Below are 18,675 nucleotides of genomic sequence, written 5' to 3'. Positions count from 1 at the left end.
CAGTAATCTGCTGAATGTCAGCCAAGACTGGCAAGAACTTTCGTAATTTCTTTGCAGCAATGATATATTAAAGGCTGTTTCATGATACTCAGCATGTGAACAAAATAGTATTTCATAATGGTTGTTATTATTGGTATATTAGTATTATGTATGGCTATCTGTTATTTAGGTTTTAAGCAACGTGTTCTATTGTAATTTTTGTGAAATTTTTGGTTATGATATTTAGTTTCTTTGAACAATAATGGTATTTTTAAATTAAGTTCTTCAAAATAGGAAGTAGAGACTTTGTTAGCATACAGTAGTATACAATTATGCTTGAAGCAGTTCTGTACTAAATGCAATAATAGGTTTGGGGTTTTTTTATTGAGTTTTAACCTATTTTGAAAAAATACTTAAATTGTTCTTCACTCCCCTAGTGACAGTTTAAGCGGTGTTTGGCTGAAATGGTTAAAAAGAAGTAAGCTTTACAAAAAGAAAGCCTATTCACCTGGAAGCACTGATCTTTGGTGGTATTTCTAGTGTCCTAAAACAATAAGAACAGAATTTAAATTCAGTAAAAAAATTTGTAAATTGGTCTGAAGTCATGCAAAGTTTTCTGTCAGCAGCCCAAACTCTGGTTAGGTATTTTGCCAACAGCCATTGTTGCTAAGTGGTGCTTTTACACCAGGGACTTCATTTAGTCCAAGTTTCTAAAACAGTAATTCTTAGTGTATGTAAATACACCTAATTTTTCTGTATTTTCTTACTGAGCTTTAACTTTTCTGGTATGTATGTACAAACAACTTTTCTTGATGGCTTAAAAATAGTCTTTATAGCTAAAGAAGGAAAAAGTTTGTTGTTAATCTTTCCCTGTTAAACTTGTCTTTTTTTCTGTATAATACTCATGGTATCAGAGGCTTCCTCCATGTGTTTTACTTGCCTCATTTAATCACGTAGGTAACTTATGTAAACGCTATGCTCCTTAATAAAGCAGGAAATCCCTGGGAAACTGGCCAAATAAACACTGCACAGGCTACCGAAACAATCAGAAATGCGGGTTTGTATATGAAATGTTTTCGTCAAGCCTATATAATAGCCCTTTAAACATAGTCTCTTTTTTTCTGAGAAGACATCCACTATAGTGACCTTTCTACTTGTCAGACCATGTGTGCATCCAGTTGCCTCTCCTGTTACCCTCCTGATGAAAATGAGTTAACTTTCACTCCTATATCAACAGAATTGTTTGCATGGTGGCTTTCAGTTTACAGCTCTTGAAAATTAGCCAGGGGCTGGGGAGAAAATGTTTCAGGGTAAGATGGGGAAGAAATGTAAACTCCCTAAAATTAAAGGAGGAATGAAAATCAAACCCTGACTGAGACCCAAACTGCCAGTTTGAAAATAATCTTCTAAATAAGTGTTTCCATAAGTGACATGATTTGGGGTAATTAAGTTTCTGATGCCCAAATAAGCTATGGTTTTAAGGTTTTGAGCTTCAGAGATCAACCTCTTACAATCTTAAATATATGTGATAATCTTGACTATGCAAATCGATATGCAACAAATACAAATTCTCTTTACTCTCTTGCATATTGCTATTGTCTACAGCAAATTAAAATAATGTGGTTTGATATGCCATAATGAAAAATTCTCTCGCTGAAGCATCTGTATCTCGGCAAGATGTCAGTCTCTGCAGCTCATTCACAAATCCCAACCTCAGCTATGTTCTGGTTCAGATTAGGTTTGTACTGAACAAAACAGAGTGTAACAAAAGCAAGCAGGAAGCAATTCCACCCCCCAAATGAGGCCATTCCAGTTTTTGTAAGTGTTTAATAAGAAGCTTAACAAATTGCCAACTCAGGTAGAACTTGTGGGATGTTATTCTCTCTCCTTTTATATAGTGATACTCTGTTGCGCAAAGCGTTACATCCAAAAGCCACCTTTTCTCAGGCAATATTTAACAAACTCAAGTGTCTAACTCATTTATTTGAAGAAATCCCCAATGTCACTAGACCATTTCCTGCATTAGACTAATTAACCTTCACAGAGAAATTGGGTCTTGCAGAGGTGGTTATGTTTCCTAAGAGAGCAGCTGCAGCACTCCCGACAAGTGTTTGATGTGGAGAAAGAAAGTTTTTAAGAAGAATGAGTTAATTTCCAAAGGTGCTGCTGCTATGAGAGAGAATTTCCAGTATTACACATGCTCCTTGCTTATCTTTGCTATCTAGTGAGATGCTTTTTGTTGTATCAGCAGCAAGCACTCCTGGTTTGTTTGCCAGACAGACTTTAAAAGGCTTTATTCACGTGTCATTTTGTGGAACCAATATCAGGAATTGGCTTTGGTTTTAATTATTTAATCTATTCCTTTAATAAGAAAAAAAAATGGGGGGGAAAGGACAACAGTGGGCAAGGGTAGCCCAGCTGGAGCTTATTCTAATGGAGTGACGTGAAGCAGTTTTGATGCGGTTTACGCAGTCTGCGCAGTATAGGTAAGCACTCCCTTTCCCTGTGAAGTTACCGGATTTCAGCCTGCCCTTTGAAGGGGAGCGGGTCGTGCTGTTGGTGCCAGGTGCCGTGGTGTTGCCCTCCCGCTCCTGTGGCGCAGGGGAGGTGTCCGAGGGAGGAGGGAAGTATCTGGGGAGTAAGGCAGCGGGGGCATGGCAGGACGGCGTTCCTCCGGGAAGCTTGCCAACACGAGACCTGATAAGGGGGGGAAATTAAGAGCAGCAGCCAGGCTACCGTAAATCATTCTGGATTTGATGGGAGCAGAAAAATTGGGGAATCACATGGCACAGTCTGCTTTATTCTTCTAAAATTCTTGTATTGCCCCTGTGGTAGGTGAGCGCTTTCCCAAAGCGAAGTGATGCCTTCTGATACCTGTCAAGAACGGCTTGTTTTCCTCACTGCCTCTCTAAGGAGGGAATTATATGAGCTCTTGGGCTCAAAAACATTCTTTTAAAGGAACGAGCAGGAAGGTTGACCTAGACAAGTAGTAAGCATAATGAAGAAAGGAATGAATTTAAGATGATCCTAGATTTCTCTGAGCAGTCCCTCTATCCACCACAAAACCCATTTCCTATGCCAGTGGAAAATATTTTTTTTTGCGTGAGAAAGTTGTGCTGTGTCAGAAGGGGAGATGTTTTTCTTTGTGCCAAACAAACCGTCCTTTAGATACACTGGTTTCTTTGAGAAACCAAGGAGTGGATCAAGAGACCTTTTCTTGGAGCACTTCATGTAGCGAATGAGATCGTTACAGTCAAATGAAGCCACATAGCTGAGCAAACACGCTGAACTCAGAATTTGTTGGAAGTGAGTATAAACAGATTTCATGCCCTGAGAGGTAATTCCTGAATGGTGGCAAAGATGTGTAATTATTGCTAAATTTACCAGCATAATTGAAGTCCTGTAGTCAATTATAGGTGATAACACTACTTGTGCACACTGACAAGAACTTACAGGAATACCTAAATTGTGGGTTAGTTGGCCGGCTGCATGTGCGCTTGCAGCCGATGGGGTTTGCGCTGTGTTTGGAAGACTCACTAAATTCCCTCCTGTGCTAGGTGGTGGTCTGCCACACAGCCAAGGACTGGCCCAAGGACTGTATTTTGGTTTATGCTTTCTCTTATGGCAAAGGTCAGGTTTGCACAGTTTGCATGTTGTAAAGTTCTAGAAAAAGGTTGCAACGTTCATCTACTTTTTTTTTTCTAAATAACTTGTGTTCCTAAGTGCATAAGTTTAGGAGTAAACATATGAGTGGTAAGAGATGTTACTTTGAAATGTTTTCGTACTTGAATTTTTTTGAGACCTTATGACTTTTTTTTTTTAAATGGATGACTGGTGTTGGTAAAAAAATTTTTTTTTTTTTTCTGTTCCTTTCTTCTTTGACCAGGGCTTAATTATAATATGCAGGTGTCATGAAAGGAGTGCATATGTAAGTACCAAGGAAAATAATATTTTCAAGGTCAAACTCCAAATAAAATTTTTCAAGAGCAACTTTGATTCATAAGACGCATTAGTCCTGAACTGAAGTTCGTTATAGTTCAAGTGCTGAAGCAGAGATCAAAACAAGAAGCTGCAGGCAACTGCATTCAGAACCTGATTGCTTTGACTCACGCTCTTGATGGTATTACCGTTCTAGTAAATATTATCTCTGACCCTTACTGTTTTCCATGCTTTTCCTTGGTCTCTGGTTCAAAAGGAACAGCTAAGGGTGGAGTGACCAGGTGGTGTTTTATTGTGTATCCATACTGACAGATTAGGAACAAGAGATCAGCCTGGATGGGTCTGAACTGGATCCATCATGCTTCATGCCAAATAAAGAATCTCCTGGACAGGTGGGGTGAAGTTGAAGGAATGCTGACTTTTATTAACTAAATGCACAATAATATGTCCTTAAAGGAGAGTGGGAGGATGTAGCCTGTTTGTATTGCCACTAAGACTCCCAGATAGATTACATGCTTGACTGCTACCGTACGTTAGCTGGGAATGACATTGCAGCCTGTCTGCGAGAGGGACCCTCATGAAGAATTACAGCCACCGCTCTTCTTTAGGCACCATTTTCTGCTCTTGTACTGGTTTTGACTTTTAATTATACCCATATATATTTGCAAATGTTTTCAAAATCGCAAATTTCAAAAATTGCCTTTGGACAGTTTAGTTGGCCTCAACATCACCTCATTGTCATTTTATTTGAGCTAAACTATTCTTTAGTCAAGGAACTGTAGCTGAACAAAACCCTACTCTTGCTGACTTGCTGAAAGAGAGCAGTAAAGCAATACAACTATTGGAATGCAGCTGCCTTTCTACATAAGCACTGGAGAAAAATCCAGAAATAACTATTAAAAAATCTGAGACAGTCCGGATGATCACTTTTTTAAAAAAGTCGTTGTGTGCTACTGTGCCTTAGATGGGGTGACATTAGGATCATGGAGGTACCCCAAAAGGGCTGTGTGTACTGGTGGTTTGTATTGTTCTTTTTTTGACAAATGCAGGGGATTTTTTTTAAAGATGCTAATGACAGTCAATTTTCAATGCTTTCATCTTTAGCAGTCTGTTTTTAGTGAAGGGTTTAAGTCACAAAAATCTAGAAGATACTAATATGCTGATGACAAAAAGTGGTCATTCTTTAACTTAAATTGCTTGCTATGTTGCTCAACAACTATCTAAAAAGCTTTATTCCATAACATGCACTGCAACTTTCTGAACCAGCAGAGAAAAGACCAAACTCTCAGCTTTAAAAATTAAATTCTAACATTAAAAAAAAAACCAAACCACTCCTGCAAGCAATACTCTCTAATGATCTCCATCTTGAAACTTAATTTGCAAAGGTGATACTAGGACCACACATACCTCATGTTTCTTTGTTAAACTCCTATGAAGTTGAAACTGGATGAGGGATTTTCTCTATCTATAAATTTGGTCTCTCTGTGAAATGTGAGTTCATAGAATACAGAAAAATTCAATTCATGCATATTAATCTTGTATGTCAAGGAAGCTATTACTTTCGTATGCTTTTATGCTTCTCACAATGTAGGGTAATGATGTTGTATATATTAAAATCTAAATATTTTATAGATGCAATCAAAAAAACATTTAAATGAAGTTAAGGGTCTGACTAAAATGTAAAAGCAAAGAAATTTAAAGCTCAGGTAGGAAATTCTGGTCTATATGATATTCTTCAGGATTTTCAAGACCACTGTTAAGTGCTACTGGGTTGGCTGCTTTGTCTAATCTTGCACTGATCTAGGAAGAACCACGTGTAAGTTCCATTTGTGAAGTTTGGAGGTTTTTTAAAGAGAAAAGTGAAAATATAGATTTAAAAGTTTCACTTTGACATTTACAGGAAGCTGCCTACTGGATATGAGTATGTTTATGTAATAAGGCAAAATTATAGATCATTGTATTAACCTGCACTTATTTTGTTATATGCTTTTTGTTCAAATCTGAAAAAATACACGGGTTTATTTTATTGAATTTCTTTGCTTCCAAGTACACTTCTGAACTGATTACAAGGTAAGAATTGCACCCATGATAGAGCATAATGGGTTCTGGACTAGATCTAGAACAGCAGTGAAGTGCAGCTTACTTTTTAAGCTAAGTTTCTCAAAAATATTCTTCAGATGCTGACTAGGTCCAAGGTTGCCTCAGTTCTGTAAATAATTTCCTTACAGAACTGCAAGTTTTCCAGGAGCCTGAAGTTGTCCTTCAGAAAGTAACCAAAAGTGGATCAATAGGACAGTGGACATAGCTGGAGACTGTTCAGTGCATATTCAAGAGCCACAAACTACATATTTCTCCTTTCTCTAAATTGCCTGCAGATGCTCTTAGAGAATAGCTGATAGGGATATTCTTAGAGAATAGCTGATGATAGGGATATTCTTAGAGAACTGTGTTCCACACAGCAGTATGCTTTGCTTTCTCTTCAAAAAGTGGCATCATCACCAATGATAGCTTTTGCCCTGTAGATGAGGGGTTAGAGCATTAGCCAAAATGTAGGGGAATGAAAAGCACATCCTTCCTTCTGCACAGAAGACTTAAAATCCTTATCTGATATGTCCCGAGAGAGTACACCACCTAATCAGCTGTAGGCTGGTTTTGGATGAGAACATGTTCACCTCCCAGCACAGTTGTGCAGAATAGGGTTTAAGATTCATTGATCTGAAGAAGAGGCCAGAAAAGAAGGACTCTATAAACAGTAAGTTTCTTTAAGTTATTTTTTCAGTTTTAGCTTATTGCTAGTCTAACCTTTCCAGGTTAAGCTTATAGAAATAGGAGCCTGTTAAATCTTCATGTGGACTGAAAAGCCCTCTATTATTCAATCTTGTTCCTTAAATAAGCACCTGAAGAATATGGTATGGTCATGTCTTTTGTTTCTTTGCCATAAATTATTTAACTGAGTTCTCAAGTACCTCAAAGAATTAAGTTTTCTAATCCTCACATCATTCTTGTAACTTGTACTCAGACTCTAATTCCCCAGGATGGTTCTTTACCTCTGGCTACCAGCACTGGGCAGTGCTCCAAATTCAGCAGCACAATTTCCAAGCACAGAGTTAATGCAACCTCCCTTTCTATTTGAACATACTCTTTCTGTACCCAGTGAATGTATTTGCCCTTTCGAGTAGAGAATCATGCTGGAAACTTGAGCTCAGCTGATAATTCACTGATACTTCTCTCTCTCATTTCTCTTTCTCTCCCTGCCTCCCTTTCTTTTTTCCTTCCAGAGACTGTTTCAGGTTGTAACCTAGAAGCAGTGATTATTCTCAGAGGTACTGCTATATATGTGGCCATATTTAGGATCAAAGTGCTTGTTTATGTTTAGGTTATGAGGTGGCTTGTACCACTTTGTCATCCCTTCATTAATTACTAACCCTGATGGATTCATATACATATGTGAGTACAGGTCTGTATTTATAGAGAAAGTATTTTTTTCAGGTTTTCAATACAAATAACTTGTGGGGATCCAAAAAAACCCCTACGTTCCCAATGATGCATGTCTGTTTGCAGTTATGTTTGGAGACCTGTCAGTCACACAGTTTTACTGATATGTGCTATGCTGCATTTGTGTCACCATAGTTTCTTAGTTAATAAATAAATCAGGGAGTGCCAAATCAATGCCATAAAGAGGTTTAAATATATGAATTCTCCATTATTCCCTTTTTAACTAAACTTGTAATTTCATCATAAAAGATACCAGTTTAGCTTGACGCAAACCCATGTTGATTGGCATTAATTATATTACCCTCCTTTAATTTGTTAATCAAGTCCTGTATCAGCCAGCTATTTTGTTTAGGATCAATGTCAGTGTGACAGGCCTATAATTACCCGGGTCATCTTATTTGCCCTTTTAAAATATTGGCACAACATTCAGCTCTCTGCAATGTCTCTAGTGCTCCACGATGTATCGAAAATCAACATTAATGGCCCAGAGAGTTCCTTCGCAAGCTGTCTCTGAAACCTTTAAATATAAGTTGCTTGGACATGTCAATGTCTGCTTTTAGGAGCTACTTTTTAATAAATTTCTGAGCTACTATCAAAATTTTGTCATCATTGTCAACTGAACATGCTGGGAGGCTTTTTTCATTAATATATTTTGGAAATATTTGGGAAACGCTTCTGCCTTTTCACTACTGTTATTGATACTTTTTTCTGTAGAGATCTTTGCTTAATCTTTTGTTAAAGGTTTTCTGATTCCCAGTCTCGCTTCCTTGCAGGATCAAGCAAAGCCCTGTTCCTGTGTTTGACATCCATTTGTCATGGAAATCACTGTAACATCCCAGGCTTAGCACTAGATCTGCAGTGTCAGGGGACAAGAATGAAAAAGGATGACGTTTACCTCAAAACTTTATATTTACGGTGTTATAGGCTCACCTGGAGGCCACAAACAAGACAAGTGTCTGTGTGGTTTCAGCATCAGATAACATACAGTCAAAGTATAAGATAAGGGACCCCTAGTAGAGCTGAAAAGGGGACGCAAAGAGCCCAGTGACACAACAGTTTTAGCTAGTGTAATGGGGAGGACAAATGTGTTTGACAGCCTGTGCTGAAGCATTGTACAAGCCTTGTAGCGTTGTTTTAAGATAAATGTAACCCATGAACTCTTAGACCCGCTGATGTCTGTCAAACCTGACGTTCATTTGCTGAATAAGAAAAATACCAGAAAAGCAAATATTTCAGTTAAATTCTCCAGGATAAAAAAGCCTCTTTAAAACTGAGTAACAAGCAATAAACGTGATAGAGGGGATGCTCGATGGGCTCGCAGTCTTAGTGCCATGAACAGCTCCATTGTCCATTGTAGCCACTTCTCTTAACATCACTTCTGGTGCTCCGGAGCTATAGGTCTCCTCGCCGGTGGGGTCCCGCAATGCATAAACACCATCAAGCCGCCGCTCAGTAGTGGTAAAATCAGGGAAGGCTTCCCGCGCTGCTGCTGCGGCTGATGGCCTGGAAAAGGAATGCTTTTGAAATGGGCTGCGGCATTTGCTGCTTCACTTGATTGTTTCCATCTCTGCATCAAGGTCCTTTTCAACACAGTGTGAGCTTGCTGTGGGTGAAGGTGGGTGTCTGTTGGACAAACAACAACAGCAAAATCTTATACCATCTTTTATACAAAATGGATGCTGTCTTTATTTTAATTTCTGAAGCAAAAGCCCAGGTTGAGTGCCCCTAGCTTCAGACAGAAGATTATGTGCATCCTTTACCTCTTTGTGGCAGTAACTTTCTCTCTCTGTTGGGTACATCTGCCCAGCTGGATTAACAGCTTTTTTTTTTTTTTTTTCAGTCTTTTCCCCAGTCCCTTTTTGTTGAGACTGTGGAGTCACATTCAGTTAAAGGTAAACCTGAGAAGCCAATGCATCCTATTGCTCAATATCCAATAGTAATCCTTGTACAAACCACTATAAAATGTCAGGTTAAAACAAGGTAACAAAAGGTTCAGGTAGAAATACATACCATTTGGCAACTGACTTTGGTAACTTCATAATGAAAATAATCCCCATTATTTCATGATAATAGACTTTCTGTTTCCTAAGGGGCTAGATCCAAAGGCTGCTACAGCCAGGAGAGGTCAGAGGAGACATTCCCTATTCTGGCAATAAAATCTCCAAAGGCATGATACTTACATAGCTTCTGTTCATGTTAATCATCATGGAAAGCTCAATGTCAGTACAGGAGACAAACAGACAAACAAATACTGTTTATACAGTGCTTTTTGTGAAGTCAAAGAACATTATCAAGGAAAGACCCTATGAGGGAAAACGTTCCTTTTACAAAAGTGATAAAATAACTTTTTTAAGATTTTAAAATCCCAGTGCTTGCATGCCTTCCAGTCTCATACAAATCTGTAAAAGACATATGAATTAAATATAGAAATCATAGACCACAACCTTTTTCTTTCCATGTCTTCTAACACAGGAATAAAATTACTTTCACCAAAAATGAAATGAACTTACATCTTGTCATTCTGTGTCCTACTAACAGATAAAGCCACTTGTCCTAGGTAGTGTGCTGGTCCAGAACAGAGTCAGCCCCAGGTACACAGAGTTTTGATGTAGTTATAAGACAACAGATAATATGTAAGATGATAGATAAAAATCAGAGGAACAGTGGCAGTGTGTTAGCAGTGTTAATGGTGGAGGGGCATTCTAGCTGTTGCTGCTGACATTGTGGAATTCATCACCACAGAAAATAGAGGAAAATTCAAGATATCATAAAGAGTATATGGATATATAGGATATCTGTATATGAATAATAAACATATATCTAGGGATGTGATAGTTAACAATAACAAAACACTGCAATGGATACAAAACTTTCTCTTTTCTGTTGTATTAGGAGAATCTTTAGTTTGATTATATGAGGCAGTAGCTGTGCTTATATCCTTGCCATTGTGGAAAAGAGACTGCTCAGTTTGGGGAGCTGATGACAGGACTGTTGTATGTTTCTTGCAAAGGCTTGAAAGAGAAAGGTAATGAAAGGTAAAGGAAATACAGGAAACAATTCAGCAGGAAAAGCATCTGACTACTAATAAAATTCTGTATACAGTTAAGGTTGCTGCTTTTTATCCATGAAGCCCTAAATGTAGTCCCTCCAGCAGTCTCTCTCTCTTGTGTATTATCACCACATTTGCAAATGCCAGTGAGGCTTGAATTGTAACCTTAATATGAAAGAGAGTAAATTTCCCAACTTTGTACTAACTAGTCTGTTATCGTTTAAATATCAGGGCATGTTACAGAGCACATCTGTTTTTTCTGGACACCTGGGAGGTGGGGGGTGAGAGAGTATGGGATGGACTGAGTTTGAGATACAGTGGACTATTGGTATTCATTAATAACAGATAAATCTTTAAACATTCAAAGATTATGAGAGCTTGTATAGAAGGTAGCACCAGGCCTTTGTGTTTTGTTATTGAAATAAACATTAATAACCATTGCCAAATTTTTCCATGTTGTAGTTACAACTAATAAGCCCCCACAGTTCCTCTGTCACCTTTCTCCACATATTTCCTCAAAATTACTGATACTATTCTATTTTCTTTCAAGTTCTTGAATACAATAACAAACTAGCCATTTTCACATGCTTTCATCAGTTTATTGGCTGTAAAACTATGGTAAGCACTTTGCTGGTTCGAAACCAGCTACTTGGTTTCTAAGGATATCATGAAGTACTAAATTTAATCCTTTCATTAACAGTATATCCCTGTGCTGTAAACCACAGAGACACAGTGCGCTGTGCTCACATGGGGAGTCACTGCTGCAATTCTGGTTATTCTGTTCCAAAACCATATGCCTCTAATATCTCAAAATTTCCCATCAATAACAGTAATAGTCATATTGCGATATGATTCTGACTTTTTGGTTTTTAACTTTGCTTTATAGTAATATCAACAATTTGACTTGATCAAATTCCTCCCCCCCTCCTTTGAACAGACAAACAGGTGATCATAAGCAGAGACCCATTAATCTGGTATATTTAAAAAGTGCACCTGCTTGGCCTGCATTCACTGTCTCATTAAACTGGGTTATAATATCCAAGTTTTTGTGGCTTATGGTTAGATATTTAATGTGCTCTTTGAGTAACCCTCAATTCTGTTTTCTACACTGGCTAAAAAAAAATTAAAATCAAGGAAATAGGAAGAAAATTCTCTCTAACAGCATGACTGGTGTTTCCTGAACTGGGAAATAATGATACCAATTAATTTTATTTTTTTCCTTTTCTTCCCACTTTAAAGTATCCAAATGCACAAACAGGAGTCATGCCAGGTTAACCGATTGGCTGTTAATGAAACCTCTGTGTGAAGACCCTCCTTAATCTACTCAACCCTCCAGAGATCAAACAGAGAGTTAACAGAGCAGAGCAGGTTATATATGATGGATGTGTGTGTATAAATCACTTCCTCAAAGCTAAATTGTTCCAATTCACTCAGTGGCGACAAACTGCAAAGATTCTCACAGACATGTAACACTCCCTCCTCCTCCTCCTCCTCCTCCCAGTAAGGATTATTGGCTGAGACTTAGAAAATGCCTGGGAATCCAGGTAATATAGTAATAGGGTAGAAAGCAGCAAGTCAAATATGGAATAAAAGCAAGCATGTAAAAGAAAGAAACATGATTTTTGTCTTCTGATAAGCATAAGCATTTTGTTGGCCCTGAGGGAATCCATACTGTTGCTTCAACTTTTGCTTAGATGTTCTTAAAGAAGGTAACATTAAAAGAGACATAAAGGCAAAAGAAGAGTAAGTCATGATTCTTTAAGGAATGACTTGTAAAATTATGGAATAAAATTCACCTGTGAGCCACAAGCTCCAAAAGGACAATTCTGACACCTACTACCCACAATCTATGTTTTTTCTGGTTTGCTTTTGTTCTTCGGATAAAGTAAATTCTTGGAATCTGATTACGTGAAGAACAGTTGTCTTTGTACTTATTAATGTCTTTTCTGTAGCTGCATTCTCAGATATCCTTTTAGGAACTAATCTTAGAGCTCCTACAGAAGAAAAGTTCACTGCTTGCAGATTGCACTGAGACCAAAACCATCTTAATCAGTTTAAGAGAGAAATTCTGCTCTTCATAATTATCTCATTGGTTTCAGTAGAACCTATTAACATAACCAAGAGCTGAATTGCATTCAAGGGAAATTTTAAATGCCCGCACAAATAAAATTCAATTAAATCTTTTTATATATTTTATTTCTCATTTAAAATTATTCTTCAGATGTTTATTACTTGTGTCTTTCTCTGTGCTTTTTACCCTACTGTATTACTATTATGCACATTTTTCTTCCTTTTCCTAATAGTCCACTACAATTATTTTTAGCTTTCTCCATGCTCAAGAAAAAGAGTCCTGACAGAAAACAATCTGCTTATCACTTCTTATTGAATCATTGATATTCATGGATAGTGGTTGTGCATTAGGAGTTTCCTCTGAATACATGCTATAGAGTAAAGGAAGGTTGAGTAGGCCATGGTTACAGGTATGTGAAAAGCTAGTTTTGGAAAGAAAAAAAAAAAAAAGAGGAGTGAAAGGCTCAGACTCTTGTCCCTGTTCTGTATTTTAAGTTTATTGTTTACCCTGAAGACAAGCTGCATATGCACATTTCAAGACCATAATCATAGATCCAAACATGATATGTCCACAGATACAGATATGTCCAGAGATACGATATTTGTAGATGACCTTAATGGAGAATAAGTTCCGTGACTATTAAAAGTCATTAACAATGGGAAAAAAATCCTAAACAGGTCATCACTAGTATAAAAGAAGTAACTTCAAAGCATTAATCTTCAGGTCATTCCAGTCTACTATACTGATGGGGGTGAAATTCATTTCACTTCATTTTAGATGACTACAACTTGGTCACCTTTAATTCCCTTCTTACAAGTATTCTTATGTGTGCCTATCGTATGATTTATCTGACTCTATAGTTGATGTCTTTAGATTAAAATGAATCACACCTCTTTTCTTCTTTGGTTATGTAGGGCATGTGATTAATTGAAATACTGACATCTACATATGGACATCTACAGAAGTCTACAGCTGTCTATATTGATACATAGACATATATATTTGGTCAGATAAATCCTGCCCAAAGCAATATATTCAGTAGCCCCCCATGTAAATTTCTAAAGCTGTTCAAAGTATAAGGTTTCAATTTCAGAGTGGCATGTACAAGCAGACAAGCTTTGAGACTTCAGTCAAATATCGTTTGTAACAGCTGAGCTTAGCAACAAAAAAGCCCCAGTCCTGTTTTTATAATGGACATACTGACACATCCTCTGTGTTATAATAAGCGTATAGATGAATACAATAAATTACAATTGAAAGCCAACCAATGTCACTTCCTTCCCTACATGGTGGAAAGCATAAGTGTGCCTTTGTATGAGGCAAGAATTGCTTTTGCTCAATTTATTGTGTGGGTAAATCCAAATCTTTAATCAAATTCCTGCTTAGTCTTAATGCCAATTTTTGTTCCTAACTTTGAAGATTTCATTCCAGAGGTTCAGACAAGTCAGTCCAGAGAGCTACATACTTCTCACACTTGATCAGCTGGGTCATCTATATCTAGGGGAAAGGGTGGTGGTGGTGGGAAGTCAAACAACAGTGCAAAATAATTGCTTTTTCTCTTTTTATATAGAAAAAAGGAATTTTGTTGAAATGGCTAAGTCTTCAAAAGGCCATTTTGCAAAACAGAAATACACTTAAAAGCGTATAATCTTTAGCTGGAGGCCAGACTGAGTATGTTTCTGATTATGCTGGTGACCCTCACCCTAAAATCCCTTTGTAGAAATGCCTTTATTCTAGACAACATACTGACTAGCAAATGATCTAACAGATTTCACAGCACATAAATTCAGACCTAATAAATTAATTCAAATTCAGACTCCCTAATTACAGAATCAGTGAAGTATTCCATTTGCAATTGCAATTATCTAAACAACTAATAAATACAACTAAAATGAGGCATCACAGAAAATATTTGATAGCTATTTACTATGGAAAAGGTGGGCTAAATTTTAAGCCCTGGCTAAAACTGGTGAGAACTGCTTAAAACCTATTATTTGTGGTTGGTCTAGATACCAGAATAGGAACATTATATTATATTACCTTAGCTGAGTGTAAATGCTCAGATATTAACCTCTGTTACTTGTTAACTTTTATACTTATTTAGAAATGTTCAATTCTGCTTTTACAGTGTAGCAGTTTATTCACTTTAGCAGGAAAGGTTTTTGAAATATAGAATATATATTATATATATTAAATATATAGTTCTGATGTATTTCTTGGAATTTATACTTATGGAACGAACAATCATACAATTACTAAATGTACTCTGTTTATAGGTATGGCTATGGCTGTACGTGGATGGCTCTAACACATACCAATGTAAAGGATATACATTTATATACTCTCCTCTCCCATGTAAATCTAATAGTGGGAATGCATATCGCCTATAAAATATAGAACATCTCACCCTTTGCACGTAACAGTGTTTCTAAAATACCCTCCTTTTGTCTGTTTTTTCCCTCATGCCCAGTAGCAAAGGTCAAACGAAGCAAAAAACTAAGGAAAATGTCAGCTGCTGCCATCAATTTTTTCAGATATTGGGATATCTGCAATGAGAAAATTAAGACAGGCTATCAGCAAATGACAAAGGAATCTATACTGTGTGTAGGTACAAGGCGATTCTGTCCCAGTACTCTGTAGTGTCTCAAGCACTATTAGTGAGCAATAATAGCACTGCTGCCCCAGAACCCTGTCTTCATGATTTCTTAGGATTTCATTGCATCCAGTGCAGAGGGACTTCATTTGTTTCTGCACTGCCATCAGAACAAAATACGTGAAGATGTTGAAATGTAGTACCGAGCTTGTAGGAGAGGTCCCTGCTGCTCACCAGTAACCCCGAGCAACAGAAGGTTGTTCATCAGAGGTGGAACTTGGATGCTGCCGTCTTCTTAATGACCATGTCAAAAAAGGGGAAAGTGGAAACAAGAATATAACCGCTGTTGTTTATTGGCTGCCACTTGTAAGAGTCTTCTGAGCCAGATGATGCATTAATGTGAGAAGACGTTGGGACCTCAGAAACTGTGGGGCTAGTTGTTTTGCTACCAGATAAGGTGTGGGCTCATTTCAGAGTGCTTAGAAGCTTTCAAGACTTCTGTGACTTCTATTCAGACAATGGGTTCAAGCTCTGTGAGAGAATGACTGAAATCATCATCTAATGGCTCTAAACTATTCCTTAGGAGAAAGTTTTTCAGTTTTGTTAATTTTTATTGGCTGAGGGGAAAAGTCAGTACTTTCCAGAAGCTGTGCCTTAAGTCTGAGATAACACGTTGGGACTGTGAGTCAATTATGAGCTTGTTACAGAGTTTCAGGGTCTAGGTAAGGAACTGGGACTGGTGAGGAAGGTTCTCGTTTCCTTTGCAATTGCTACATGTAGGGCTAAAGGAGCTCTTGCCGTTGCTCTTTCCCAGATTCTTGGGATTTTCCGAGATCATGGACTTCTGGTAGAAGAGTGATAAAATAATCCGCTCAGCTGACTGAAATAGTGAAAATGAATTTGTTTTAAATCAGTGGTTGTCCAGCAGAGTAATCTTCCATACCTCAAATACAGCATTCTTGTTCGTGCAAAGTCTGTATGTTTTTGTAGGCATAGATTGCTCCATACAAAACTTGAAATAACAAATTGTCTTTGTACCACAAATGTCATATTAAGCTTTGCACATTCATCCTTGACATGGTCCCTAACTATGTTAAGCCTTCTTGCTATGTACCAATCACATCTGAAATATTCCGTAGGAATATAAGAAATCTCATGCTGTTCAGACTAATGACCAACATGACCTCATAGTCTGCTTCTGACAGTGGCAATAGGACACTGAACATCGGCTGTGTCCACCCTCTTCTCTTCATCAGCCACCCCAGATTCCCTCCCTCCCACTTTTCTTTTGCAACAGTAGGTGGTAGGTTTTTCTTACCGGTGAATTTAGCAGTGCTTGTTAAAAGGGCAGAAAAAGTTCTGTGGAACTTTTATTGGAAAAGTACTTAGAAATGTGAATTTTGCAGCACAAGACCTTTCTGATGGAAGAAACCTTCCACTGAATTAACATCAGTGCAATAGCAAATCCTAATTGTAACGCATTTTTCTAGAGGCAAATCCTGTGATCCTTACTGTCAAAGCTTCATCCTGGAGTGGATGGAAGTTTAGCCTCAGTAATAATAGAGTAGTTCTGAGGTGTGTCCCTTTATGAAGTAATTTGTAGCTTTTCACATATTGCTGTAATATACATTCATTTCCCTTTTTACCCTTAGCCTACACTAGAAACCGTGTATGTATTTTATGGAAAGGCAAGAAAACAATCACAAATCATCTATTAGCAATTGGATTACACAGTCTTCTAAAGCTGGTTAGATTTTCTTTGACAAATGTATTCTACTCCTTTTAATCCAGCTTGCTAGGAAAAAAAAAAACAAAACCAAACCCATCAAGCTGCTATACATGTTGCTTTTCATTTTAATTGCTGGCATTTTATAAGGAATGCACACAGGTCCTAATTTGCACAAAGAACTTACTGTACATTCATTTGCAATATCAAATTCCATGTCTTGGTGGAATTATATTTGCAATAATGCTTTGTGTCATAAAACTGCAGCATATTATTTATTATACCATCTTAATCTTATTACATTCAGTTATTGAACTCGGTTTTAACAGACTGAAACAGCAAGAGAAGTGTTCATGCTAAAAGTCAAGGAGAATCATGGCTGTTAGGCAGGGATAACTCACTGCTTGTTCAAGTCACAAGTAGAAGGTGGACACCCTACTGAGCTGCACCTGAGGAAAGGGACAGAAAACCTCATTTTTGATTGAATCCAAAAAGACTTTCTTGAATAAACTAATATCAGTAGGAACAGCAGCTGTTCAACACCTCTGAAAATGGATTCTTCCAGATCTCCATTTACAAATGCAGTATGGAGGCACAAAAAATTGGTTGCCAAATCTGGCAGTCTTGGTCTTTGGCAGTAATTTGTGCTGTGTGGATACTTCCGTCAATGAATAGCTGAAACAGGTAGAGTTGCAACACAAACTTCTCATCTGGGAATCAGCAATTTCTCTGGAAGACTGATCATGGCTATTTTAATTGATGATCATTTGCAAAAAGGTAACAAGGATGCAATGAGTTTCATTCTTGCTGTTAGAAAACTGGAACAAGAAACCTAAAGGCAAGCTCCTGGCCTCAGCTCCTCTGAATTTTTTGTGTTACAGAACCTTTGCTTGAATTTTATGTCTCAGTTTCATTCCAGTAGCCTGTGCTATGAACCAGATGCTGTCTCTGAACCCAAAGCATTTGTAAGGAAGATGAGGGGAACTATTTATAAACATGTTTAATCAAGCACATGAACAGACTAAGGTGTAAAATGCAGAGCTATATTTGTTTTGAAAAAGTAACAGCTAAATCTGTTTTGCCACTCTTGTATAACAATGTAATTGAACAGTAAAGTTTGCCCATTAAAAACCAACACTTCCACTGGAAAAATTGTATGTCCTTAGATTGACTGTGCCTCTAACTGCCTGTGACTGATGGAGCATGTTTCCATATTTTAAAATGGCGTTCACAGATATGATTATAATTTTGATTTTAAGGATCTGATCTTACATTCCTCAAATGTCTGAAACGCCCAGCAAAAACAGCAAGAGCTTTGTATTTTCAAGGAATGCAGGCACCAAGACTTTGTAGTTATTGCTCTTCTTTTTCTTTTTTTTTTTTAATGTTTAAAATGTGTACTAATAAGGTTGCTTTACCATCAGCTGACTGTACGATTTATACGTATTATTTTTCACTGAAGGCATCTGTACCAGAATAATAAGAATGCTCAGATAAATACATTCTCTGCATTAACTTCACTGTCCCTAACAGAGTTAAACAAGGAAGAAAACTGAGTATGGACTTTCTTTGTAAGCAGACTTTAGAGTGATGTAACTGCAGAAAACAAAAGCAATCCTAAAAACCTAAAACCTACCAGAAATGTCTAACATAAAATTTGATCTTCTGCTTATGCTATTTTGCTTCAATTCACAATAAAGTAACATTTCTGCTTCACTAGCACCTGCTGTGTATCACAGCAAATGATTACATATAGCAGCACAGGTGCCTTGAGAAAAGGAGAATATACTGTTGGGAACATACAAACAACTATATTTGAATTT

This window comes from Haliaeetus albicilla, chromosome 18 (genome assembly GCF_947461875.1).
Source record: "Haliaeetus albicilla chromosome 18, bHalAlb1.1, whole genome shotgun sequence".
Lineage (NCBI taxonomy): Eukaryota > Metazoa > Chordata > Aves > Accipitriformes > Accipitridae > Haliaeetus > Haliaeetus albicilla.
The sequence above is the reverse complement of the archived record's forward strand: the minus strand, read 5'-3'. Positions refer to the sequence as shown.